The following is a 26,040-nucleotide window of genomic DNA, read 5'->3' on the forward strand; positions in this document are numbered from 1 at the left end:
TTAAAATATTTAAGAAGCTAATTTCTCGGTCTCTCAGGTTGACGTTCAATGACAAATGACCCTGGCAAAAGGGAGTTTTGAATTTCCACTGGCAAAATACCGGGGTCATAAGCCCAAGAGTGGGAGCAGGATGCCTGTTGTCTGTAGCAGCGCAGGGGGAGCTAAGCAAGGGCCGGATGTGCCCACATCAACTCACCAGAAGTGAATCGCCTGTCATACTGGGCGCAGAGGCACCAACTCTCAAGTACATTTTGGGGGGGGGGGCCTTCCCTTTTAAGTAACTCCAGTGGAGAACCGCAGGGGGTGTGTGGGGAAACTCGGGCTCAAGTCTGCGAACATGCACGGGCAGGACCCGCGCTAGGTGCCCCAGTGACCGGTCTCCACTTCCGGCGCTTTGGACTTGGGGGGACCCGGGCGAGAGCGGCTCAGGCTCCAGCCCGCCCGCACGTCGCTGTCTCCGTCTGCACTCTGCCTTCCCCAGGAAACAAATGGTGGATCAGACCTCCCAGGCTCTCTGCTTCCCCGGTGTCTGGCGGCGCGCCAGGGCCCCGAGGCCCCTCCCTGCACCGCTGGGTGACAGACCCCCCCCCCCCCGCCACCGCCACCACGTGCAGCCCGAGAAGGCAGAGGCCCAGCCACCCTCACCAGGGATTTTCTTTTCTTTTTTTGCTGGTTGCAGGCTTTTTTCTGCCTGAGTGAAAATGAAACAGACACCCCCTCCGCCTCCCCGCCGGCAGACACACGCACCCGCGCTCACGCACCCGCGCGGCCGGCATCCCGGCCGCCAGTGTCCGGGGCGGGCCCCGCGCTGCGCACACACAGCCGCGGGCGGCGCAGACCCGGGAGCGCCGCCGCCGCCTGCAGAGCGCTCGCCCGCTGCCGCGCGCCCCTGCCCGCCGCCCGCCGCCGGGAGCGCAGGCTGCACACCCCGCCCCGGCGCGCCCCGCGGGGCTCCGGCACAGGCGGCGCGGCCACCGTGCGGGCCGCCGAGGGCGCCGCCGGGCCGGGCGGGGGGAGCCGAGGCGCGGTCCGGCCCCGAGGGCGCCCGGGCTCTGCGGATCAGGTGGGTCCCGCGGGGCGCCGCCCGAGCCCCGGGAGGCAGGAGCTGGGCCCCGCCCGGGGGGCTGCGGGCGTGGCCCGGGGGCGGCGGGGAAGAGCGGCGGGCCACCGCTCCGGCCCTGCCCTGTTTCTGCCTTGCCTGCGTCCCTTTTGTTCTCGTCGCTGTCTCTCTGCCCCGGTCCCTGTCCCCATCCTGTCCCTGTCGCCGCCTCCGCCCAGCCTCCAGGCTCGCCAGCCGGGCTGCGGGCCGGGGTCCCCCCACGGGGCCGGCGGGGTGGGGGCGGGAGAGAGCAGCCCCGGGGTGAGGGGAAGAGTTCGCGGTAGGACCCCCGCCCGCGAGGAATCTCGAAAGGAGCGAGGGGTCTGTCCTCGCCTGTGGGGCAGGACAGAGGGGGTGGCTCTCACCCTGGACTACTCGGGAAGGGGATGCCCCTGGGGAGGGAGGAGCCCGAGGGGATGAAGAGAGGGCCTAAGCCCCTGAAAGCTGGGGCACAGGGGAGGAGTGGTCCGAGAGCGCGGACCGAGCCAAACTCGGCACAGCGAAAGTTTCAAACGTTTGTAACTTTGGCAGCAAAGGGGCCTGCTGCACTGGGGTGAGGGGAGGAGACAGGGTCCCTTCAACTTTACGATCGGCCCGTTCCTGCTCGAAAGGGACACCACCCCGCCTTTGAAAATGGCAGAAAAACAGCTAAACAGAATGATTGCACAAACTCTTGAAAGGCATCCAAAAAACAGTAAAGTGGAAAAAATTGTTAGCGCGGAGGAGAGAAGCAGAGCGACTTGAGATTTCCCAATCTTCCCGCTGACCGGGCCGGGAAGGAGGTGGAAGGCGAGGAGGGTGTCAGTGTCTCTCCTCTCCGCCTCCCCCCTCCCCATGCTACCCCCCCCACACACCCGCCCCCGGAAGGAACCGGGACCAGGCGGCTGCCTCTGTGGCTTTGCTCACAGCCCTTTGCGCTCCTTCTGGATCTTGCGCAGGCCTCGCCTCCTTCATTTACCTGGAAACAGGTATGTCTCAGGATGCGAAGGTGGGGGTGGGGGGGACCCCAGGCGTCGCTGCCACTTAGCTGGGAGACACTAACCCAGGGGAAGCCTCAGTTTCTGCAGCTATGAAATGGGGGTGCTGCTCTGAGTAAGACCACGCCAGTGTGGCAGGGCCAGCGTGTGCGCTGTGCCGTGGGGACATGGTTACTCTGTTGCATTCTGTGCGCCTTTGGCTACACTAAGCAAGCACGTTCTACCTCGTTCTGAGTTATTGCTGGGTGTACCTTGCCTCCCCTACCAGATGGGGGGGTGCAGGTGTAGGTCTCATGGTTAGAAGTGGCAGGTAGTCAGTGACTTAATAAGGCAGTGCTGGAAGTATCCCTAGGGTTTACCTGTCCCTGGAGACTTCAGACTGCACTCCTGGGAGTCCTGAGATTCTGGCTGTAGAGTCACCATGGTGGGGGAGGGGAGCCTACGGGGCAGGGCTCTGCCCCCTCCCTTCTTACCGACAGAACAAGCTCCTTTCTGCCTTTATCTCTCCTATATATATTGGAGAAACCCCGGGGGCTGTTTTTGTTACCAGATTCCTCTGATACAGCCCGATTTGGAGAAACTGAGTCAAGAGGAATGCAAAGTGTAAGATTTGTGTAAGATTCTTTGGTGGCCAAGCCTTGCCAGGAAACCTGCCTCCTGAGTCATGGGCCAGGAGCACCTTTCCCTGGCCATGGTGGCTCGGAGCAGCCATTCGTCTGGGAGTTAGCACCAGCTCACTGGACCCTAACTCCAAGGCCTCAGGTCCACCTTCTTACCCTTCTGGGAGAAGAAGCCATGAATCACATCCTCCGAAATTTTTAAGGACTTCTGTGGGACCTTTAGATGTGAGTAAAACTAACAATTTGTTCATAGGCTCAAAAAGAATTAGGTTCCCCCGGGGGCTAGTTAGCACACTGCCACTATCTTAGCCCAGCCCAACAGGGTGGGGGGGGGGGGGCGGCGGCGTCTTTTTACCTCATTTTATAGTAGAGGAAATGAAGTTCAGAGAGGCCAAGTAACTCACTCATGGGCACTCAGCTTCTAACTCGTGGCTGGGATTTGAATGCAGCTCTGTCTGACTCTAAGGCTTGTGCTCTTTACATTACATCATCTCTCCTGATGGTTAGAAAATGGCTAATGGACAGACGTCATTAAAATGGGAGCAGGATGGGAGACTGGGCATTCATATAGGGGCATTTATAATACAAATAGAATTGTATTTGGAATGAATGTGTTTTCTGCCTTGTACATTCTTTTTGTTTTACTGTTTTTTGGTAGATACTTAAAAATTATTTTTCTAGTGTTTAATTAAAGTATAATCTAGATACAATAGCATCCACAAATTAAGTGTTCAGTTCAAACATGTTTTGACAGTTGTTCACACCTATGAAACCACCACCCAAAATGAGATGTAAATATTTGCAACATCCTGGAAAGTTTCCATTTCCAACTAATTTTCCGTCCCTCCTTCCAGACAACTATTTTCTGATTTTATTGCCATTGATTAATTTTGCCTGCTCTTATACTTCGTGTAAATAGAATAATACTGTATACCTTTGGTTTATTTCACTTGACATAGTAGCTTCCAAGATCGCTTGTATTGCTGCATATGGGAGTAGTCTGTTTCTTTTTATTGCTTGAGTAGTATTCATTCCGTTGGATGGGTTCACCACAGTTTGCTTATTTATTCTCTTATTGATGAACATGTTGGGTTATTTCCAGTTTGAGCTCTTATTTCTTGTAGAATTCTTTTGTGGACATTTGTTTTCACATAGGAGTGAAACTGATGGGTCAGAGGGTATATAGCGTTTTACCTTCCCGCAGCAAAATAAGGGTCTTGCGATTATCCCACATGCTTGACCATGTTTGGTATTGATTTGATTTTCGTCATTTTGATTTTAGCCATTTTAGGGATGGGCTGATGGTATCTTATACTTTCTATTTTTATGATGGAATTTTAAGGGCTGTTGGAGAAGACAGCATGAACAGAGGGCAGAATATAAAATAAGACGGGGGCGCCTGGGTGGCTCACTCAGTTATGCGTCCGACTTCGGCTCAGGTCGTGATCTCGCGGTTCGTGGGTTTGGCCCTGCATCGGGCTCTGTGTTGACAACCAGCTCAGAGCCTGGAGCATGTTTCAGATTCTGTGTCTCCCTCTCCCTCTGACCCTCCCTGCTCACTCTCTCTCTCTCAGAAATAAATAAAACATTTAAAAAATGAATATAAAATAAGACGGTGGCATGGGGGCCACTAAGAAGCCATTTCTCCGGAGGGAAGGAACCTAATGGTGGTTGGAATTGTGACCTTAGGAATAGGAAATTCTGGGTTTAGGAGAGCTCTCTGTGTACCACCTGTGATCTAAGACATGGTACTTGTACTCTATAAACTAAGCAAGTTTGTCCATGCTTATTGCTTTGTTTTTTTTTAATTGATTTTAAAGTTTATTTGTTTATTTTGAGAGAGAGAGTGAGAGCAGGGGAGGGGCAGAGAGAGAGGGAGAGAGAGACTCCCAAGCAGGTCTTGAACTCATGAACTATGAGATCATGATCTGACCTGAAACCAAGAGCCAGACACTTAACCGACTGAGCCGATGCCCGGGTGCTCTTGTGCTTATGGCTTTCAGTGCTACCTCCAGAACGATCATCTTTGGGGTCCAGTTCACATCTCTGTTGTGGGTCCCTGAGTCACGTGGTTAACTGCTCACTCGGCATCTCTTCTTGGATGTCTCAAAGACACTCGACAAGGCTAGAACACGACTCATTATCTCATATTGGCTTTCTCTCATGGGTCACTGGATGAATGATGGCACCACTAGCTGAGAGAATATATAACAAGGAACATTTGGGTCAAGAGCAGGGATAATGTATTTGGTTCCATGCTAAATGGTGTGAAGCAGCCTGGGAAGATAAGGACAGGAAGATGCTCTGGGTGCTTAGGAGATTACTGAAGTCTGCTAGGAGTAATTTTGGTGGAAAGGAGGGCAGGCAAGTTAGATTGCTGATACATGAAAGAGAAAGAAGTGGAGATGGCGAATACAGGCAACACTTTCAAGAAATTTGTGGGAACAGGCCAGAGGGAGATTGAGCTACAGTTGTAGGAAGTTGAAGGTGAAGGGAAGGATTTTAGGATGGAAAAGACAAGGGGAGAGGGAGGCCAGGGGAAGGACTCAGTCTCGGAGAGGGAAGGGATGGCCAATAGAGCAAAGTGCTAGGGGCGCGGGATGGAATGGACAGGTTGACTTTGAAAGAAGGATGGATGTTTCCATCTCTGTGACTGGGTGTGAGTAAATGAAGGTTAGAAAGCCTATCAACTACAGAATTCTCTGTTGACCCTCCAGGTGCACAGCTCATAATCATGATGTGGAAAGTTCTTCACCATCTGCTCCCTTCGTGTCTCATACAGTGTGTATCACATGATACTATCATGCAGTATCATTATATGAGACATACTGTAGTATGTCTCATGTAGTATGTATCAGCCAGCTTTGCTACAGCTATGCTGCATAACAAACAGTCCCCCCCCCCAAATCTTAACTTAATGACCATAAAAGTTTATTGGTCACCTTAGCTGACGGCTGGAGGGAGAGCAGTTGTGACTACATGGTTCTGTGGCTGTGCTGCGAGTGCCAGCCAGCCAGAAGATCTGCTCCACGTGTCTTATCATTGCAGGGCATAGGCTGAAGGAGCTGCTTCTATCTGGTATATGTCATGCTCATGGTTAGAGCTGCAGGAAGAAAGAAACGAAGCAATGCTTCTTAAAACCTTTACTCTGAACTGGCACCCTGTCACTTCTACTACTGTCAAAGCCAGCAATATGACCAAGCCCAAAGGCAATGGGACAGATGTATATACAGAACATTTTGTTTTGTTGTGCTTTGCAGATATTACTTTTTTTTTTTTTTTTCACAAACTGAAGGTTGGTGGCAACCCTGGGTCCAGACAGTCTAGGTGCACCATTTTTTGCAACGGCATTTGCTCACTGTGTGTCATCCGGGGCACATTTTGGTGACTCTTGCAACCTTTTCATGATTTCAACAAACTCTTTCACTATTACTATATTTGAATTACTGAAATCTCATGAGAGAACCTTGACAGATGAGAAGCTGGTTTATATGGATGAGCAAAGAAAGTGGTTTTCTCGAGATGGCATCTCCTCCTGGTGTAGAGGCTGCAAAGGTGGTTGAAATGACAACAAAGGATTTAGAATATCACATCAACCTGGTTGATGGAGCAGCGGCAGGGTTTGTGGGGACCGCCTCCCACCTTAAAAGAAGTTCTAACGTGGGTAAAATGCTATCAAACAGCATTGCATGCTACAGAGAGATCCTTCTTGTAAGGAAGTCAATTGATGCAGCTAACTGCACCGTTGTCTTATTTTAAGAAATTGCCAGAGCCACCACACCCTTCAGCAACCACTACCCTGATCAGCAGCCCTCAACGTCAAAGCAAGACTCTCCACTAGCAAAAAGAAACTCCAACTTGCTGAAAGCCCAGATACTGGCTAGCGTTCTTTTTTTTAACAATAAAGAATTTTTTAGTTAAGGCATGTACATTGTTTCTTTACACAGAAGCCTGCTGCACACTTAACAGACTGCAGTGTAGCATAAATGTAACTTTTATAGGCCCTATGACACCAAAAAATTCATTGGATTGGATTTGTCGTGATACTCTCTATCACGGTGGTTGGGAAATGAACCTGTGATGTCTCCGAGCTGCATCTGCGCTCTGATTGGCAGAGATCGATGCTTCGGAACAGTAATCCAACTGACCACATATTTTGTTAATAATCCCCTGATACAAATCTCCGTTTATTCTTCTCTCTCTGAACGAATCTCCATCACATGGCTGGCCTCCTCTTTCGTGCACTTGCTCTCTCTTCAAGCATGGCAGCGTGCTTTCAAATCGCTGTACCTTTGCACACATGATCCCCCTGTCTGGGAGCCTCCCCCCACCAAATCTGTGATCTAGGCAGTCCCACGTCTTTGTCGTTTTTTTACTTTCGTCCTTCTGCTCCTGCTTAGCTGAGGCACACTTGTACCCCTCTCCAGCCCGGACCCCTGCTGCTGTGGCTTCCAGTACATCTCGTCACCGCAGCCTAAGCCTCCCCAGACACCACACTCCTTGGGTTTTTGATCTCTCGCAGGCTCCCCTCTGTCCTCAGGCACATGTCCCTGTACGAGGCATCCAAGACCCTGCACGTGCCATTCTCTGAACAGCTCCTACCCTCTTCGACTTTCTGTTGCAGCCTCAGGAGTCTACTTCAGCGCCTGAAACCCTCTCCTGGTTTTATGCCCCGGGGCTTTTTCTCCATGCTGCCCCTCTGCTTGGAACCCCCTTCTTCTTTCCTCCCCACATCCACCTGCAGACTCCTACTCATCCTTCAAGACCCAGCTGAATCATCATCCTCTCTGTGAAAAGCCAGTGTCTTCATCCTGCCTCCCAGGACTTAGGCCCTTCCCCCCGGTGCCCTCCCCCACTACCCCGGGCATCCTGTACTTACACCCCTTCACAAGCGGTCGTTTCTTCCCTCTTTCTCTGTGAGCTGTGGGAGCCGGAGGGCACTCTGCCCACAACCACAGCGCTCTTTACTGACCTGCTCCAGTGGTTAAGCGCGGCCTCCGGAGGCCCACTGCTGCGTTCCCACCCTTCGTGGCTTTCGAGCCGAAGCAAGGCCCTGCACCTGTCAGCCTGGGCCAGGAGCTTCATCTCACTCCTCGGAGAGGGAGGCCAGGTGGGTCAGCTCGGGAAGTCAAACTGATAGAGATTCGGGCCGGGTACTGAAGGCACAGGGGTCATCACGCAGTATGCTTAACCCAGAATAACTTCCAAAAGTCCTTTCTATTCAGAAAGGAGGAAGTAACAATATGCCGTTTCAGTCTCCAGCCAGAGAGCCGTTCTGTGCTCGGCCTGTGCACACACGGCGTGGCGGCCCCAGGTCCCGGCTGCATGCCATCTGACCCGGCCGGGGCGCTGCCAGCACACGGGGACCAGCAGCCACTGTGCTCATTTTTAGTGCCAAAGAGAGTCTGCGTGAGGGCGAGGTGGCGGGGTGGAGACCCAGCACCATGTGCCCACGCAGGCGGTCACCAGGGAGCCGGGCGGGGGGCACGTGCTTCCTGAGGCTCCCCTAGGAAGCCGCCTGTGCCTGGCAGATGTGAATGGCAGGAGAGAGCGTGGTGCTGCCCCTTGAGCCAGGTCCCCACTCAGAGAAGAGTGAGTGACCTGCTCCGAGGAGAGTGAGCGATCTGCGAGGGAGGAGGAGGGCCCAGGGAGAGCACACCTGGGAATTCGGGGGCAGAGCCTCGGAGGATGCTGTCATCAGGACTGAATGTCACCGAGAGGCTGGGTGGGGACAATGAGCCCCGGAGAGAGGTCCGCCGGCTGTGGCTTGACAGCAAAACCCAGGGGAAACAGAAAAATGATTATGGAATTATTATTATTCAAATTCTCTACACTAGTTGGCAGTTTGAAGAGCGAGGTCATATTTCCATCTTGTTTGAGTATCACAAAAGCGCTATGAGGTCAGCAAATTAGGACTAATTCCCCTGCGTTACATGGGAGGAAACTGAGGGCTTCTGATGTTTTGGCCAAAGTCTCTCAAGAATGAACGTCAGAATGAGGTCATGAAAACCAGGTCCTGACTCCAAACGTTGTGTGGCTTGGAGACCCTGGCGGGGGCAGGTGGGGGCAGGCAGGGACAGCAAAGGTGGTTCTGAAGGTTCAGGGGTGCTGGGGCCCAGATCCACGTCCAGCCCAGGACAGGGCTCCTCAGACAGAAACCAACCAGAGAGTGAGAGGCAGCCTCTGGAAGAGGCTGGGAGAGAGAGGCCAGGTCTTGTGATTAGTTCTTAATGAAAGTTTTTAATTCCATCCCTGCCTTTGTCTTCAGGAGCCTCGCTTTAAACGCCCACTTACAGGGCAGACACTGAAAGGCGTCCGGGCTGCAAGTGAGCTGGCCGAGCTCCACCCTGTACTGGTGCTGCCAGCAGTAGGAGCTGTTGGGGGCTCAGTTTCCCTGTCAGCAAAATGGCCCCGAGGCCGTGATCCAGCAAACTTCTCTCTGAGCAACTCTTGCTGTTAAACAGCAAGTCCAAACCCCCAGGAAGTGAACAATTGAACTAAAAACCAAAAGGGAGGAGTAGCTGTTGTCCTCAGAGGGAGCCCAAGGCTTTGGCCCCTACTTGCCAGATGGGACACGGAGGGACAGTGGTTCCGGGAGATGCGTCTGTTCCAGAGACTCATACTTTGAAATTAGCTATTCACTGAGCAGTCGCCAAGCCACCATAAATTCACTCACTCCTTTATTGACCTGCCCAGAATTTGTTGAGCAACTGCTATGTGCTGTGCTACATACCTGGGGGGCAGCAGTGAACAGACACAAGCCCCGCCCACCAGGACGCTGGGATTTGCTGGGGAGACAGTCGTTTAAAAAACCCAGCGCACAGCGAGAGCCATGAAAGAGAAGGGCAGGGTGGGTATCACGGGGGCCTGAGCCTGTGGGGGGAGGTAGTCAGGGAGGACTTCCTTGAGGAAGCGCCCGTCCACTGGGCCCTGTGGGAGTTAGGGGGTAAAGAGAGAAGAGTGTTGCAGGCAGAGGGCAGAGGCTGTGAGAACCAATTGTCCTGAAACCCCTCTGGCTGTTCCAGAGCCCAGACAGCCTTGGTGGCCAGAGGACCACAGAGGAGGAAGCAAGCCCGGGACAACGGGCCAGCTGCCCAGAGGGATGACGTCGGTAGCTTCTGTGTGCAGAAGAGCTGCCACCTTCCTCCCTCTTCAGGGGACCATGAGTCCTCAAGTGGCTGGCCGGCTGCCCCAAGAACCACTTGCCTGGCATCTGTGGGGAAGACAAAGGAACTTCTCAGAATCAGGGGCAGGGGGCCCTTGAAGGGGGACATGGCTCCCGGAGCGCAGGGACTCATCTTGGCTTGCTCGGTGGACTAAATCTGCCGTGGTCTGCACGCTGGTATTTTGTGTAGCAAATTCTCTTTTCGGACGTTAGCCAGAGCTGTGCAAGGGAAGGGGAAATTAATAGTCCTATGTGCACATTTAACGGAGTGCATGGAAATTCGTTCCTTGCGTGCAAGTGCTCAGTAAGTGTTTGGGGCTGATATACTGAGTAGCACATGAGAATGTGTGCTGGTCAGAGATCATGGTTGTAAGCAACAGATGGGGAGTGCAGCCCGCTGCGGCAGGAAAGGCGTGCATTGGAAGGGTTTATTTTATTGCTCACAGTGCCCCGGGGAATGCTGAAAAACCAAGCTGGCCGGAACCAGAAGAAGTTGAGCCATCGACACCACAGTTAGGGTCTCGCTGCCCCTGGGGCCTGCTGGGACATTTCATGGGCATCCGAACCTTCGTGCCTTTTCTTTAGGAGGTAAAAGCGCTAAGTGGCCAGGTCTAGGTGACTCTCCTGCGTTCCAGGTGCATTTGGACAAACAGAAAAGTGCCTGGCCTGTTCCACTCTGGTGGCAGGAGAGGATTCCTGATACTAAGCTGAGAAGCCCCAGAGTTCACCAAAGCCACCAGAGTTGGGGCTCCCTTAGTGCCAGAGAACCGCATAGGTCTAAAGAGAGTCACACAGCTGTAGCTGCGGTGGAAGAAGGCTTCTGGGGAACTCTCAGAAGGGCAGCCTGGCCTCGTCAAGTTATTGAACCTCTGGACCTCGACGTTCCCAGGTGTAAAATGGGTTGGTATGGGTTTTGGAGACAAATGTGTCTGGTGACGTGGTACTATTAAACGGCAGCTACCCTTATCATTATTATCAGTAGAAGTCTAGTATCTTCACTTGGCTGTTATCAGAACGGTTATGTTATTTAAAGGAAGGAAACCTAACATGAAAATCTAGAAGTAAGAAGTGACCACACATTTCTGCAAACAGATTCTCTGTAGGGGTTCCTTTAAATGTTTACCTCCTGGGGCATCTGGGTGGCTCGGTCGGTTAAGCGTCCGACTGTTGATTTGGGCTCACGATTTGTGAGATCGAGCCCCGTCCCGGATTCTGTGCTGGCAGAGTGGAGCCTGCTTAGAATTCTCTCTCTCTTCCTCTCTCTCTGCCCCTTCCTTGTCCCACTCATGCTCCCTCTCTCAAAATAAATAAACATTTAAAAACAAAAAAAAAAAAAAGATAAAAATAAATAAATTTTTACCTCCTCAGGATACTTACCACAGGACTTAATGTACCAAAACCAAATAAACGAATGAATGAATGAATCACCATCTTAGAGCCCCTTGATAAATATTGTTGAAGAGAGAGCAGTAGTTTTACGGAAACAAGACAGATCCGTTTAGAGATCCCAGTCTTGCTTCCTCACTGTGGACGCCTTAAAAAGGGAAGAGAAAGTTCAGGCCACGTGACTGGAAGCTCCCTGCCCCCCCATCCCCAGGAGAGTTGGGGCTACACCACCACACCCTCTAGCCGGAAAAACACAGACTCCCACGAACACAGGAGGCCCGGATTAGATCTAGACAGCGTGGCGTGCTGGTAAATGCTTCATGCCTCGCTCCTGGAGGATCGACAGCCCTGATAGTGCGGTGTTTGCAGGCTCTGCAGTATACATATTTCCACCAGGACCGTGTTTAAGCCACCACTGGAGGGGAGCGAGCTCCACTATAGCATTTCCCACCATGCCTCAATACGATTGGTGTAAATAACCTCGAGAGTATATGATATAATAAAACACTTAGGAAGTGACGAGTTTTGATGGATACTTTCGTTCTTAATAGGATTCGTTTAATTATAAGTTCATATCATTGAATTTTTAATGACGGCTGTAACAGCTCACTTGCCAAATTCCTAAAAATTTAGCAGTTGGCCCTTACAAGCCAACGTGAGCCAACTTTGGCACGCTACTGGTTTGGGAGGTCCCTGGGGACCCCAGAGAGAGGCCAGCCCAAAGAGGATCCCCAGACAGCGGCCCCCCCCACCTCCATGTCAGTCTCAAACATGTCAACATCTTTTATTTGCTTTGTAACCCTTTCCACCACCGAATTTATATTATATGAATATACATTAATTATTTAATAAATACCCAGTAACATTAATAATTCATAATATTAAACAGTAATGGTTACTAATTAATTAATATATATTATATATATTCCATTTCCACGGAAATTATATACCCTTAATTATTTGCTAATTACAGCTATTAATTTTATTTGCTTACCAACTAGAATGTGAGCTCTGTGAGAAGAGTACTTACCTGTTTGGTTCACTGTCGAACCTTGAGTGCATGGATGTCATGGGCCCTCAGTAACCATGGATCCATTGAATGAATGGGAGTAAGTCAAGGAACCTTCAAGGGTTCAAATCCTGCCTCTGCTATAAAAGTCATCTTTCTGTGAACCTTTTCTTTCATCTGTGAAAGAAGAGGATTTGAGCAGAGACCCCTAAGTTTCCCTTCCCTTCAGCTATAAAAAGGCTCGGTCCCTGAGGAAGACCTCCCTTTCCAACATGGCAGCCCCACAGAGATTTGCAAGTGAGCATCTTCAAGGGTAGGAGCTAGTGTGTGGGTTCTGAGGATCCTCGGTTTTATTGTTTTCCTCTGTGGACTGCTTTTTAAACACTGAGTACCAGTGACTTTCCTTCAGCCATGACTGGCCCCTGCCCAGCTGCCTGGGCTGTGCTCAGAGAGCCAGGCCCTGCTTATTCAGAGGCAACAGATCTTTCGAGATCCGTTGCGTTTACCACTGGGTGAAATGCTCGCAGTTCAAGACGGGCAGTCCGCCTGTGTGAGTCGTTGCAGAAAGATAGGAGCCCAGGGCTCCACCTTGAGCCTGGAGCCCACCGGAGCCATATGGGGCATCCGCAGGAGGCAGAGCCATGACCCTGCGTCTCTTGCACCATGTTTAATGTCTTAATGCGGAAGAACAGTCCTTCTTTGTTTCTAATCCTCCATAGACGAAATTTTGCTAAAATACGGTAAATTGGATATACTCTCCATTTCTCTGCCTCCTCACGGAGGAGAAAACAGCGTCCTTCTGCAGGCCACGCTTCGAGAGCCACTGTCCTGGGGGACGTAGGTCAAGGCTCCTTTTCGTTCCCACAGCGCGGGCAGAAGCAGGTACTTGAGTGTCCTGCCTGTGCTGGTGAGGCCCTGGAGGAGGGGCAGGGTTCTGGCCCTCTCTGTGCGGAGCAGAGGGAGGTGGTGTGTCCCGGGAGGTGAGAGACCGGCCCCTCTGTCAGACAGAGTCCACTGTTCTCCGCTCCTGTGCGGCTGTGGTGACTGCGTCCAGCCTCCTCTTACCTGCCCACACCCGGCATCTTCCCCTGCACCTCATGGCTCTTCTTTCCCAAGGCAAGCTGAGGGGGGCCAGCGACCCCTGCTTCTGAATCTGGGTGCGGCCACAGACCTTCTCTGGTGCCTGGCAAACTGGAGCAGCAGCGGCCCCCCGAATCCATCTGCTTTGGGGAAGCATTCTAGGATTTTCTGCCATTTGCCTTATAGTTTCTTCCCCCCTCCCCCCCGCTGAGCTTGGCTGCACCTGAGTTTCCGATTTGCCTTCTCCAAGGGACAGGGCTGCCGACGTGGGCCTCAGGGCCAGTAGGGTTGTCTGGGCTCTGCTTGCCTGGCCCGTGTTAGGTCAAGGTGAGAAAGGGAAGTGGTCAGAAGTCAGGGTGATGCGAAAACAACAGCTCACGCTCACTGGGCATCTACCCGCTCCAGGTGCCGTCTGGGGCTCTACAGGAGCCCTGCCTTTTCATCCTCCAGAAACCTCAGTTTTACAAATGAGGAAACTGAGGCACAGAAAGATTAAGAAATTTCCCAGGGCCGCACGATGAAGGAGAGGTTTGATTCTCGGACATGGGGAAGCAGGGGTGCCCTTTCATCAGAGCACCACACTGCCTCCTGGAAGGAAAAAAACAGAGTGAGTGGGGGCATGGCCCCGTCCCAAATTCAGTCCCCTTCCTCAACAGATGGGGAAACCCAGGCCCAGAGAGGCGCGTGCACCAGAGCCCAGGAGTCCTGCCCTCCACCTTCTGCTCTGTCCCGGGCTTCCCTGCCTTCAGAAGAACGGTCACAGGGACACCCTCAAGACTGTTCATCTGCTCATCCTGGGCTTCACAGCCCCTGGGAGCACACCGGGGTGGGGGTGACATTGGAGGAGGCCCAGGTGGACACCAGGGGTGTCCTCCGCCCACACTGTTGGAGAGATGTCTCTGTACGGACTCTCGGCTTCAGTAGAAGGTTCAGAAGCTCTTTGTTCTCTCATTAACCGCCCAGGCTTCGGAGAAACAGGCCACTCATCAGCTCCTGGATGTCACATTTCCTGTTTGTGTGCCTGGACTGAGCTACTGCTCTTGCTCTTGGTGAAAGATAAGGGGAGGAGGGAGCCTTCTTACTGGAATTACCATTGTTGGTGATGGGAAGAGCCTAGAAGGCTGTACCTGCATGCTTCGTTTCGTAGCTAGTGGAGACTGAGGCCAGAGAATGTAAGAACTGGTTCCACGAACTTGTTCAATGAGCTGGAATCACAATGGTTGACGGTGTGAGTTTGGTTTGTTCGTTCGTTTGTTTGTTGAGATGATAACATCATAGACTCTGTGAGCTGGCAGAAATCTAATAGGTGCTCCATCCACCTCCCTGTGTTTCACAGATGAGGGCCTGAGGATGGGGTGGAGGTGGGTGGGGATGGGAGGGCACTTTCTGAAGAACCCTGAGAAGAACTTGTTTTTTGAATCCGCAGACAACAGATACCATTGACTGCCACCTCTCTGCCAGCTAATTAATGAAGAGTCTTCCATCTCATGGAGAGAGAGCTGTATTAATCAAATAATCACACCTATGTGTCCAATTAGGGGTCAGTGCCCCAATGGAAAGGCATAGGGTGCTACAAAGGAACCTAAGATAGAACGGAGAAGACTTCCCTTGGGTGGTGACATTGTCATCAAAGCTCAAGGACCGGAAGGAGGGTGCAGAGGTGTGAGGGGGCTGGGAAAGGCGTCCCAGGCACAGGGAAGAGCAGGTGCAATATTTTGAGGCAGGAAGTGCCTTATTTTATAGATGAGAATGCCAAAGCCCAGAGATTGGAGACTTACCTAGTGTAGTGCCTCAAAGAATCTTTCTTCCTGTCCCCTCCTCAGCTTTTCATTAAAACTTTTCTTCTCTTTTAAATTTTTTTTCATGTTTTTCTATTTATTTTGAGAGAGAGAGACAGAGCACAAGCAGGGGAGGGGCAGACAGAGAGGGAGAGAGATAATTCCAAGCAGGCTTCATGCTGTCAGCACCGAGCCCAACACGGGGCTCGAACCCACGAACTGTGAGATCATGACCTGAGCCGAAGTCAAGAATTGGATGCTTAACTGACTGAGCCAGATGCCCCAGAACTTTTTTTTTCTTTTAAGGAAAGAGGCAAGAGACTAACCAGCTCTGTGGCAGAGCTGGAATTCTGGGGACCTCCCCCACCCCTTCACACCAAGGGAGTTTGAGAAAACCCTATATCTGGCTATTCCCTAACTGTGGGCCTTTGAGAAGGGGAGATAGCCTCTTTGAGCCTCTCTTTCTTCATCTGTGAGATGAAGCCCACCCTCCTGGGCCGAGGATTACACACAGATTCCCCGAAAGAGCTTTATGCTGGCCACTGAGGGAGCGAGAGCTGGGGGCTGTGGGGCTCCCTTCACCTGCCTCCCAGGGCCACCCCGAGCCCGGAGGGTTTGAAGGATCCTCTCTTTCCCTCCTCTCTTACCATAATCCTAAAACCCGCCACTCAGCCCTAACTACCTTTGGTTCTACCACTCTTGAGCATTCCACCAAGACACGCATGAACAGTGAACGAGGGTACAAAGGAAGAAGCGTGTGAGCACCTACTAGGCACCCAACATCTCAGTGACACCTTACACAGGCGGCATCGTTTAACCCCTACAATGGCCCTACAAGCTGGGTGCCTTTCTTCCCATTGGTTGGGTAAGGACCCTGCCTGAGGTCACATGGCCAGCGAGGAGCCACTCTGTGGGTGGCCCCAGCCTCCTCATCCTAGGCGGAGGGCCCAAGAGCCAGGGAAGGTGGACCCAGGAGGTCTAGGGTGGAAGGCAGACACATTGGCTGCCCTTCCAACCAGTACTATCCTCTAAATATTTGGTCAACATTTATGTGGGGTGGGGGATGTTGGAGGAAATGGATCTGCAGTGAATGCAAATGGCCGGCCTCTTCTGGATTCTGAATTCTTTCTACCCAAGAACATTTTCCAGAAGTTGAAGGGATAGAAATTCACCGCCAAAGTCACTTTCCCGTCTGCAATGCCTTAATGTCCTGAGGAAAACATTGGCTGTTTCCCACTTTTCTGTAGCTTTCTTTCTCTCTTCAGTTTGCTTTTGAGTGTCTCCAAGCCAGACAGCTTCTTGGGAAGCTCATTAGAAGATTTATTTTGGTACCATTTTTATTTGAAATTTATTTAAATATAGATGAGGACAACTAGTCTTAAAAAGGGGAGGCAGTCTGCCTGTCATTTATTTTGACTGAGCAGCTTGGTGTATACTTCAGTTGGCATCCTTGAACTTGGCTCCTTGTATTAAGAGCATAAAGTATTGCCTCCATTTACATAAAAGACAACAAGGCATTTTTGGAAAGTGTCAGAGAACCACCAGATTTGTTTAATTAAATAGCTGTTTGTTCGGTTTTGAGAGTAATTTATTCTCATTGTAGCACATTTGAAAATGCAGAGAAGTGGGAAGGATAAAGTGATCCGTCTGTCACAATCTCATCACACACAATGCACTATTGTTACCGTGTGAATCTAGTTCTGGCCGGTATTTTTTGTGTGTGTGGTGAAATCTACATAACATAAACTTTACCATTATAACATTTTTTGAGTGTACCATTCAGTAGCATTAAATACACTTACATTATTATGCAACTATCCCTACCGTCCATCTCTGGAACGTTTCCATCATCCAAAACAGAAACTCTGTCCCCCCGAAGTGATAAACTGCCCATTCCCTCCACGCCCCCATCCGTGGGATCCCCCACTCCACTTTCCGCCTCCATGCATTTGACTACGTTACACATCCTTCTAAGTAACATCATCCAGTGTTTGTCCTTTTGTATCTGGCTTATTTCACGTTTTCAGGGTGAACCACTATTGAAGCAGGTGTCAGAATCTCCTTCCTTTTCAAGGCTGAATAATACTCCACTATATGTGTACACCACATTTTGTTTATCCATCCATCCATCAGGGGACATCTGAGTTGCTTCTTCCTTTTTGGCTATTGTGAATAATGCTGCCTAGACGTTGGTGTACAAATCTCTCTTCAAGTCTCCGTCCTCGATTCTTTTGTGTATAGAGAATTCCATGTTTAACTTTTTGAGAAACCGCTATACTTGTCCGGTAAATTCTGATGTATTGGATCCAGCCAGAGTTGAGATCGTAGCCTTTGTGCAGTTTGGTATCTGGCTTTCTCATTTAATTTTACATTTTATTAACTATGCTTCAAAAGCTTTGTTTTTTTAAGGTTGTGTAACATTCTATTGCATTGCTATCCACACTTACCCCCTCCACTCATTGATTTCTGGACCACACAGCAAAAGATTTTAAATCATGATGGTAAAATAAATAGCTTGTTCCTGGTCAGCAGCCTTCATGCTGTGTCCACACCTGTTGAGAAATACTCAGCAAAGATAGGTAGGTTGCCGCCTTTAAGGAATTTAAATTTTTCTCTTTGGGGATTCTTGGATGATCATCCAATTCAGTGGTTTTAAAAATTCTTCGTAGCCTGGGGACCTGGGTGGCTCAGTCGGTTAAGTGTCTGACTTCAGCTCAGGTCATGATCCCGTGGTTCATGGGTTTGAGCCCCATGTCGGGCTCTGTGTTGACAGCTCAGAGCTTGGAGCCTGCTTTGGATTTATCTCCCTCTCTCTCTACCTTCCCCTGCTCACGCTTGTTTTCCTCTGTCTCTCAAAAACAAATAAATGCTTAAAAATTTTAAAAAATAAAGCTCTTTGTAGCTAAGGAAAGTTTACTACCAACAAAATAGAGTATGAAGCACAGCATATAATAGCAAACAGATAAAAGGGAAGATGATCTAAAGAAGCATAGATGGGGGCTCAGAATCTGCTCTCTCACTACCCCCCCCCTCCTCTCTGTGGTCTCTGGGGGATTTTGGGACATTCTGGCGTTCTCCAGAACACAGTTAGAAAAACCACCAGGGTGACCTGGCGCCTTTATTTTAAAGAAGGGAGGACATCTTGAGAATGGAAGGGACTTGCCAGAGGTCAAGCTCATTTTTTTACTCATTCATTTTTTTTTGCTCAACATATAGCACCTACTGCTTGCATGTTGGAATCACTTAAGGAGCCTGTTAAAAATAAGGTTCCAGGGACTCGTCTGGACTCCAAAGCAGTAGATGTGGGGAGAGACCAGGACTGGATCCCGTGCTCCACAGTCCACACTGGGCAATGTGGGAATCCAGCCCCCTGCATTCTCACATGCTTGTCCTTCAACCCTGAATGCTCTTCCCCACCCACTCACCCTTTGAGGCCCAGTTCGAATGTAGCCCCTGCCTCTCTGCAGCCTGGCTGCCCAGCCCCGTACCGTACACCTTACTCCTTCCTATGCGGCCCCAGAACAGAGCATGCCGCTCGCATCTCTACTCACACTGACTTCTTTCCGTTGCAGGTAATAGTTCGTTGCTTCCAGCACTGGCTCCCCGACTATTATGTAAGCTCCTCAGGGGGCTTGTATGGTCTCTTCACTCCCCCACACATACAGGCATGCACTGGGTGCTCTGTGACTATCCACTGACTGGAATTGGATGTGGTACCCACCCCGTATTTGGAGGATTAAAAAAATCAGATAGCAACTTATGGAAGGTCATGCAGCCCATCAGAGCGGTGCCCGGGGTGGCACCAGGTGTCCTGAGGCTCAGTGCTCAGCACGGGCCAGCTGGCAAGGAGGACAGCTGTCTGGTCCGGGCAGGGAGCACTGGCCCCGGCTGCCTCATCCCTGAGTCCGATAATAGCCCGCATTTTCTGAAATCTAGAGCGTTCTGCCTGGATTGTGATTCAGTGTGCCTGTTTGGATGCCTGAACTTTACTTTATAAAACTTAAGCATATACAGGATGGGATATCACGTTAGCGCTATTTAGGCTGAGCCAGGACGCAGATGCTAAGGAAGCAAGTGTAGCGGTGGATGGCCTTGGGGGGGGGGGGGCACAGTCAGGGCCTGGGGGTCAGCCAGCATTATATCCAGAGTGTTTATGATATCTACGTATTTATGATATGCGGATGGAGTAAAGTAGCTATTATTCACTCCCCATCCTTGCATGAAGATGGTGCAGATCCCTTACCCTGTCCTAGCCACGAGCTCCGGGCTCTGTGGGATAGATGGGGGGCACCTGCGTCTGCCGTGGACTCGTTTGGCATCCGGGGAGGCCCATAGACTCCTTCTGGGAATGGTTTAAAACATGAGAAATAAAATAAATGAGATCATAGAAAAAATGAGTCAAGTTGAACTCTAATTATGCAAATATTAATATTAGGGGTTGAATTTCAGCTCACTGAGATCTTTTCTCACGTGCAAGATGGGGCTGATTTCAGTACCTGTTTTCAGGGTTGAAAGAGAATTGAGTGATGGGTGTAAAGTGCTCTGAACACAGCTTGGCACGTTGTATGCATTCAGTGAAGAGTAGTGTTTGCTGCTGCTACTACTAGTGATGTGAAGTATTATAAAAGATACAGATCCCTGCCCACAGTCTGGGTTGGGAGAGAGAGTGTGTGTGTGTGTGCGCGTGTGCGTGTGTGTGTGTGTGTGTGTGTGAACTAGTAATTAAAAGGAGAAGTTAAGGTGTAGAAGAAAAGCCCGATAACAGGCTAAGAGGAGCTCACAGGGAGTGACATGGCTTCTGGCTATAAAAGTACCATGTATTGGCTGACCGTTGGGGCCACCATGCTTGGGTTAATCTGGCTCTGACCCTTAGCTGTTGGAGCTGGGCAAGTGATACCATCTCTCTGGGCCTCGATTTCCTTCTATGGAAAATGAGGTAATGGTAGAATCTACTGCACAGGATGCTGTGAGCTCCACCTCCTCTGTTCCTATGACGGACCGGTTCAATCACTTGTCCATTATTGCACGGAGCACATCCCCCTCCTCATCTTTCTGGCCCACCCCCCGGCCGGTTCAATCCTTAACTGCAATGAATCAAGCAGGTTTCCATCTCTGCCACTGTCCCTGGGCTGGTGGATGTGCTCAGGGCCAGTCCCAGCAGGCTCACGGTGCTGCTTAGCACCCTGTGTCCTTACCCCCCGCAAGTGTCCTCTCCCAGTGCCCTGGGCATCTGCTGCCACCCTGGAGGGCTCTCAGGCTGCAGCCCCACTTGCTTTTATCAAGTGATCTAGCTTCTTCATAGGAAAGGAAGGCTGTAGAAAACAACACTCTCAACTTCCTTCTCATTCTTTTCAAAGGTAGCTGAATGCTCACCTAGCTTTGGGTCTTCAGGAGAAAATCTCCCCAGGCCATTAGAGAAATGTTCTTGCCTCCATTTACTTGCCTTTGTTCATGCATGGCTCTCACTGATGAGGGCAGTGAAGGTTTCCCAGAGAAGAGGGTAGACCTAGAGAATCTCCTACCCTGGGTGAGATGGGCTGTGTATCAGCCAGGATGGAGTAGGTTATCCTGCAGTAACAAACAGCCCCTAGATCCTAGGGGCCAAACTCATAAAAGTTTATTTCCTACTCTACTTGACGTGAGCATCCTGGGTCAGCTGGTGGCTGTGCCCCTCACTCACAGACCCAGGCTGATGGAACACCTTTTTTTTTTTTTTAAAGTTTATTTATTTATTTTGAGAGAGAAAGAAAGCATGAGTGAGGGAGGGACAGTGAGAATCCCAAACAGGCTCTGCATTGCCAGCGCAGAGCCTGACACAGGGCTCGATCCTATAAACCATGAGATCATGACCTGAGCCGATGTCAGGAGTCAGATGCTTAACCAATTGAGCCACCTGGGTGCCCCTGATGGATCACCTTCTTGAAGGTGCTCCGTGGCACGGAGGAAAAGGAGCCCTAGGAGGTCTTGCCCTGGCAATTGAATAGCCCACTTTTATTATATTGGTGAGACTAGTCACTAGTCCCTGACCCCAAGGGCACCAGGAAACGAAATCCTACGGTGAAGGGGAAGAGCTGGAAATATTTGGTGGAACGGCGTTGATGAGTATCTCAGTGGGATAGTCCCTTCTGCGCCTAACTGAGGTCAGCAGGCTGGGTTGTGCAGACAGAGCCTTGTGAGTGCAAAGAAGCCACGCCCCGGGCAAAAACCCCAAAGCCACTTCTCAGCCTCCAGCCCTATGCAGAGGAACAAAGAGGCTACAAAGATGACAGCACCTGAGAGGCGTGGGGGAGGGTACAAAAGCAGAAGCTCCGAGAAGAAGCTGTGGCCATGATAAGGGAAGGTGATACCTTGCTGAGAGCTCTGGGCCTTACATTCATGGGAAAGGCAGCGGCAACAGGGTCGAATTGGGGCGTTCACGCCACATTCTTCATAACAGACCCGTGTGACGCTTCTTAAGCGGAGCTCGTGTTTAGGTGCTTTGGCTCTGTTTCTGAGCTCTTTTTACGTTTATGCTTCGGTGAGGATGTTTTTTCTGAATTGGATGCCTCGCTGGCTGCCACCCATCCGGTGCTCACCCCTTCCTAGTACCATCTCTGTGCTCACACCAGCAAGCCCGCCATGGCATCCCAGAATCACTCACGAGCAGTGGAGCCGGGGGAAGGGAAGGACAGTGATGTGGCCATTCCTGGCAGAGGCTTCTGGGGGGTTCTGGACCACAAGTAAGGAAACTTGGGAAGAAGACTGTTGACTGCGGCCTCCAGCCGCTCCCGGAGCCCTTCGATTTCCTGTGCTGTGGTTATGAGGCATCTCGTCCTGGAGAGAGGCCAGACACCTGGGTGCCAGCTCTGGTCGCCTCGCTTCATTGCCAGGTGGCCCTGGATCAGTCATTTTCCACCCGTGGGGGCCTCGGTTTTCTCATCTAGAAAATGAAGCAGTTCAGGACGCCAGGGTGGCTCGGTGAGTTAGGCATCAGACTTCAGCTCAGGTCACGATCTCTCGGTTCGTGGGTTCGAACCCCACATCAGGCTCTGTGCTGACAGCTCAGAGCCTGGAGCCTGCTTCGGATTCTGTGCTCTCTCTCTGTTCCTCCCCGGCTCACACTCTGTCTCTCAAATATAAATGAACATTAAAAAAATTTTTTTTATTAAAAAAAAGAAAGAACATGAAGCAGCTCAGAAGACTTGGGCGGCATGTGTGACAGTAGCATGACCCTAGTTAGTGAGGGTGTTCCTGTGGCCACATGGGCAAGGTGGCATGTGAGACCGTTTTCTGATTCCCCCAGAAATCCATGCAGCTCAGAGTAAAGGAGTGACTGAATGTTGAGGGGGGGGTCTCCTTTGTCTTTTCTGTCTCCAGACATTCACCTCAGCTGCAGAATGCGGTTCGTGACGTGACTCGGATTCCGGGCTCAGCCTAGCACCGGAGCTCCATGAGAAAGAGGCCATATTGGCTAATCCTTGTAGACCTAGTGGGCTGAACTGTGCCTGGCATGTGACAGGTGCCAATATTGGCACTAAATAAATGCTTATTTAATGAACGAGTATGCAAGTGAATACGCAGTTCCCTTCAACTTTGAATCAGTGACGTTCAGACCTCCTAAGGGGAAGAAGGAGGTTGGAGAAGGCCTTGGCTCCCCCCAAAACCAACTTTCAGGACAGTCACCTTGGCCAAGTCACCAGCCTCCTCCCCTGCCGGTGGAAAGAGCTGCACTCACCTTGCTTCACAGTCTGGGGAGGCTCCAGCGGGTGGGAAGATTTGGAAATGCCCACTGCCAAGGAAGGGCTGAGTGTTTTCAGGACAGAGGAACACGGTGGACTCTTTGGGGACACAGAGCAGATGATGCTAGAGCCTGAAGGGGAGGTTTCTGGAATAATTGTTATTAGGCGTTGAGTGGCTGCCATTTACTTACTGGGCACCTGCTCTGACCTCAGGCCCTATGCCAAGCACTTTATGTGCACCATCCTGTTCCCCGTGGTCTAAGAGAAAGGCATTTTACAGAGGAGCGAAACCAAGTCTCAGAAGGCTCCCACGATTTGCCCAAGGTCACACATTAAGTTAATGCCAGGCCTGTCTCCCTCAAATGCAGACTTTAACCTCTGTGTCAGGCTGCCTTCGACCACTATGATGAGGCAGAGACAGAACTTGTCTCCTAGACCTCAGTGATGATAACAGCACTTCCCTCTTCCTAAGCACCTGCAAGGTACAGGGAGCTTTACAATTACTGCTTTTCAACAACCCAAGGCATTATTATATCCCTGTTTTACAGATGAGTAAACTGAGGCTCATAGGGTGTGAGGTGATTTACCCAGGCAAAAAAAAAGAAAAAAAAAAAAAAAAAAAAAAAAGTCAGCAGGGCTAGGATTTGAGTCTAGACCTGTCTCATTCCAAGAACAAGAGAAGAAAGGGCCATCTCCATTATGACCTCAGTTAAAAGCTGTTTGGTTTTGTTTTTTAGCTTAACAGCTAGAGTTCTTGGAACCTCATCTTTTAAGATTCATTCTTGGAAGTTTGGAGCCAATTTATTACAAGAGACCTAGGGAAACCTAGTAGTTTGGGGGTGGGGGTGGGGGGACAAGAGAAAACAGCTTTAGGATTTTCCAGTAAATTCTTAGCCTCTGAATACCTCCTGGCCTGCAGGGAGGAAGTAGGTGATCCCAGCCAAGGCACTGGGCACGATGAATTGAGGGCAGGGACGGGAGTGCCCGAAGGTGGTTTGTACCACCTCTGAGCAGCGGCAGGAAATAATCTGGGGGATCCTAGGGGACCAGCAGGCGGTGAACACAAGCGCCGGATCCTAGCCGGGAGGGATCTTGAAGAGGACGTCACTGAACTGTCTTTATTTTATTGACCCAGCCTTACACCCTGGTGACCCTGTGACTTGTCCACCAGACTGGCACACTCCTGAAAGTGAAAGGGGAACACTAAAACATCAACCTGTTAACTGCTCCCCGGCACATAGTAACCCGCAGCCGTCCTAGGGAAAGCAGTGTGAATGGTCACCCTGATTTTGAGGGCTTTTCTCCCCACACAGGGCAAAGGCAAAGACTGTAAGAAGGCAAAGCACAAGTAGTGGCAATGGGAAGATGGTAGAAAGAAAACAAAGAACAGGAGATGGACCCTGAGTGGCCAAGAGCCCTGACTTCGGCCAGCGGACGTGTGCGAGGCCCGGCTCCGTCCCAGGGCCAGCCCGGGTAGTCTGATGGCAGTAGTTGACATCTACAGATGGCATCTGGGCGTTTGCGGGTACGCGTGTCCCTCTCGGCGGACATGGACTTGAAAAGTGCAGGCAGTGGGTCTCATTCATTTTGTGTGGCGTGTCCCCGCCCCCCTCAGTACCAGCACAGTGCCTGGTACTGAGGAAGTGCCCCCTAAATGTGCATTGACGGAATAAATGCCCATGGCGCCGCATTATTATTTCCTGTGCGGAGGAAAGAGCCGGGAGCCCTATCTCTGAGGAGCCGTCAGGCTCAATGGGGACGGCAAGGCTGCACGGACAGGCAGAGCTGATTGGCTGTGCGATCTTGTCCGCGTTACTCAACCTCCAAGCCTTGGCTCCCTGGCTGGGAAGTGGAGAGGATCGTCGCTGAGCATGGAAAGGGTCAAGTGAAATGGCGTGTGTAAGTGAACGGTGGCCTGTATTGTTGTTAATGGCGTTCTGGGAAGCAGAGATCGGTTCCACCCTGCAAAGATGTGCCTGAGGATCAGAGCAGTCTAGACATGAGACAGACACACACCCCCCCCCCGCCCCCGCTAGAAGCCTCCAAGCAGAGGCTGTCTGGCATGGATGCTGTAAGCGGGTGGCCACCTTTGGGAGGTAGGCTGGGCTAGCGGGACACAGAGTTGACAGATCACCGCGGGTGCAGAAGCCTGAGGGGCTTGAACTCCTGTGGACTAGAGTGACTTGTTTATTGCTCTCCTGTCACCTGGCAGGCGTTGGCCAGCGGGAGGAGCACACAGGGCCAGCATGGCTGGGCCTCGGAGCTGGCCCCTTGAGAGACAGGCTCTGTTTCCGGGGGGTTTGGGGTGCGGGGGGGACACGGGACCCAGGCAGAGGCAGGCCTGCAAACATTCCCTTCTCTCCTTGCTGGTTCCAGGGCCTCCCGTTGTGGCTGAGGGGGGAGGAGGCTGCGTGGAACTTGCCTCTCAGCGACTCGGAGACTCTGATGTTCTGATCGCAGCCAGATAAAGCCTTGGATTAGGCACACCTGTTGGCTCTGGCCTCCTACCGGGAGGGCCCCTGCTCCACCTAAGGGCTGGGGTCTCCCCTTCTATGTCCCCTTCCATGTATGAAAGCACCAGGTGCCCCTGTGCAGAGGCCTGCAGCCAGGGTCCGTGGCTCTGCTGAAGGGGGGCCGAGACCCCACAGAGCTGGGATGCAACGCAGGGTGAGAGACGCTGGCCCAGGCTTTTCATCCACCAGGAGGCGGGGGGGGGGGATTTGGGGGGTGGTGTGGAAAACAACCGTGCGCACTCCAGGAGTTGCCCGGGATAGAGGCAGAGCGGGGGCCAGAACCTCCGTCTGCTGCCACTCCTCCCCGCCTGGCACTCCCTGGGAGCCTCAGAGGGCGGCAGCTCTGCCCGCGCCCATGTTTGTGGCCTTCTCCTCTCTTCCAGAGGCAAGGGGGCCCAGAGGCGGTCAGATGGGAGCATGGCCCCGAGCTGAGAATCCAGACGGGCTCACCAGACTCAACTCACAGCCGTCTCGCTGCTGTGTGGGCTGTACTGGGTCTTCCCTGGTTTTCATGATTCCTTTTTTTTTTTTTAAGTTTATTTATTTACTTAGAAAGAGAGAGAGTGTGTGAGGGACAGAGAGAGAGGGGGAGAGAGAAAATCCCAAGCAGCCTCTGCACTGTCAGCGCTGAGCCCCACGCTGGGCTCGAACTCAGGGAACCATGAGATCATGACCTGAGCTGAAATCAAGAGTCA

General features: G+C 51.5%; 1 protein-coding gene across 4 annotated transcripts in view; it reads left to right on the plus strand.

Annotated features, from left to right (window-relative positions):
* Positions 1 to 780: 780 nt before the first annotated feature.
* GGTA1 (glycoprotein alpha-galactosyltransferase 1 (inactive)) overlaps positions 781 to 26,040 on the plus strand; it is a 56,862-nt gene continuing 31,602 nt past the window's right edge. The window contains exon 1 of one of the 4 annotated variants that reach the window (XM_039234646.1): positions 781 to 1,063. The gene's annotated coding sequence lies outside the window, so the exon portion shown is untranslated. Of the gene's footprint in view, positions 1,064 to 1,965; positions 2,068 to 2,593; positions 2,922 to 7,728; positions 7,807 to 26,040 lie in introns of those variants that run through there. The other 3 variants (XM_039234647.1, XM_039234649.1, XM_039234650.1) reach the window with 3 other exon arrangements.

This window comes from Hyaena hyaena, unplaced genomic scaffold (assembly GCF_003009895.1).
Source record: "Hyaena hyaena isolate Hyena2069 unplaced genomic scaffold, ASM300989v1 scaffold_90, whole genome shotgun sequence".
NCBI lineage: Eukaryota > Metazoa > Chordata > Mammalia > Carnivora > Hyaenidae > Hyaena > Hyaena hyaena.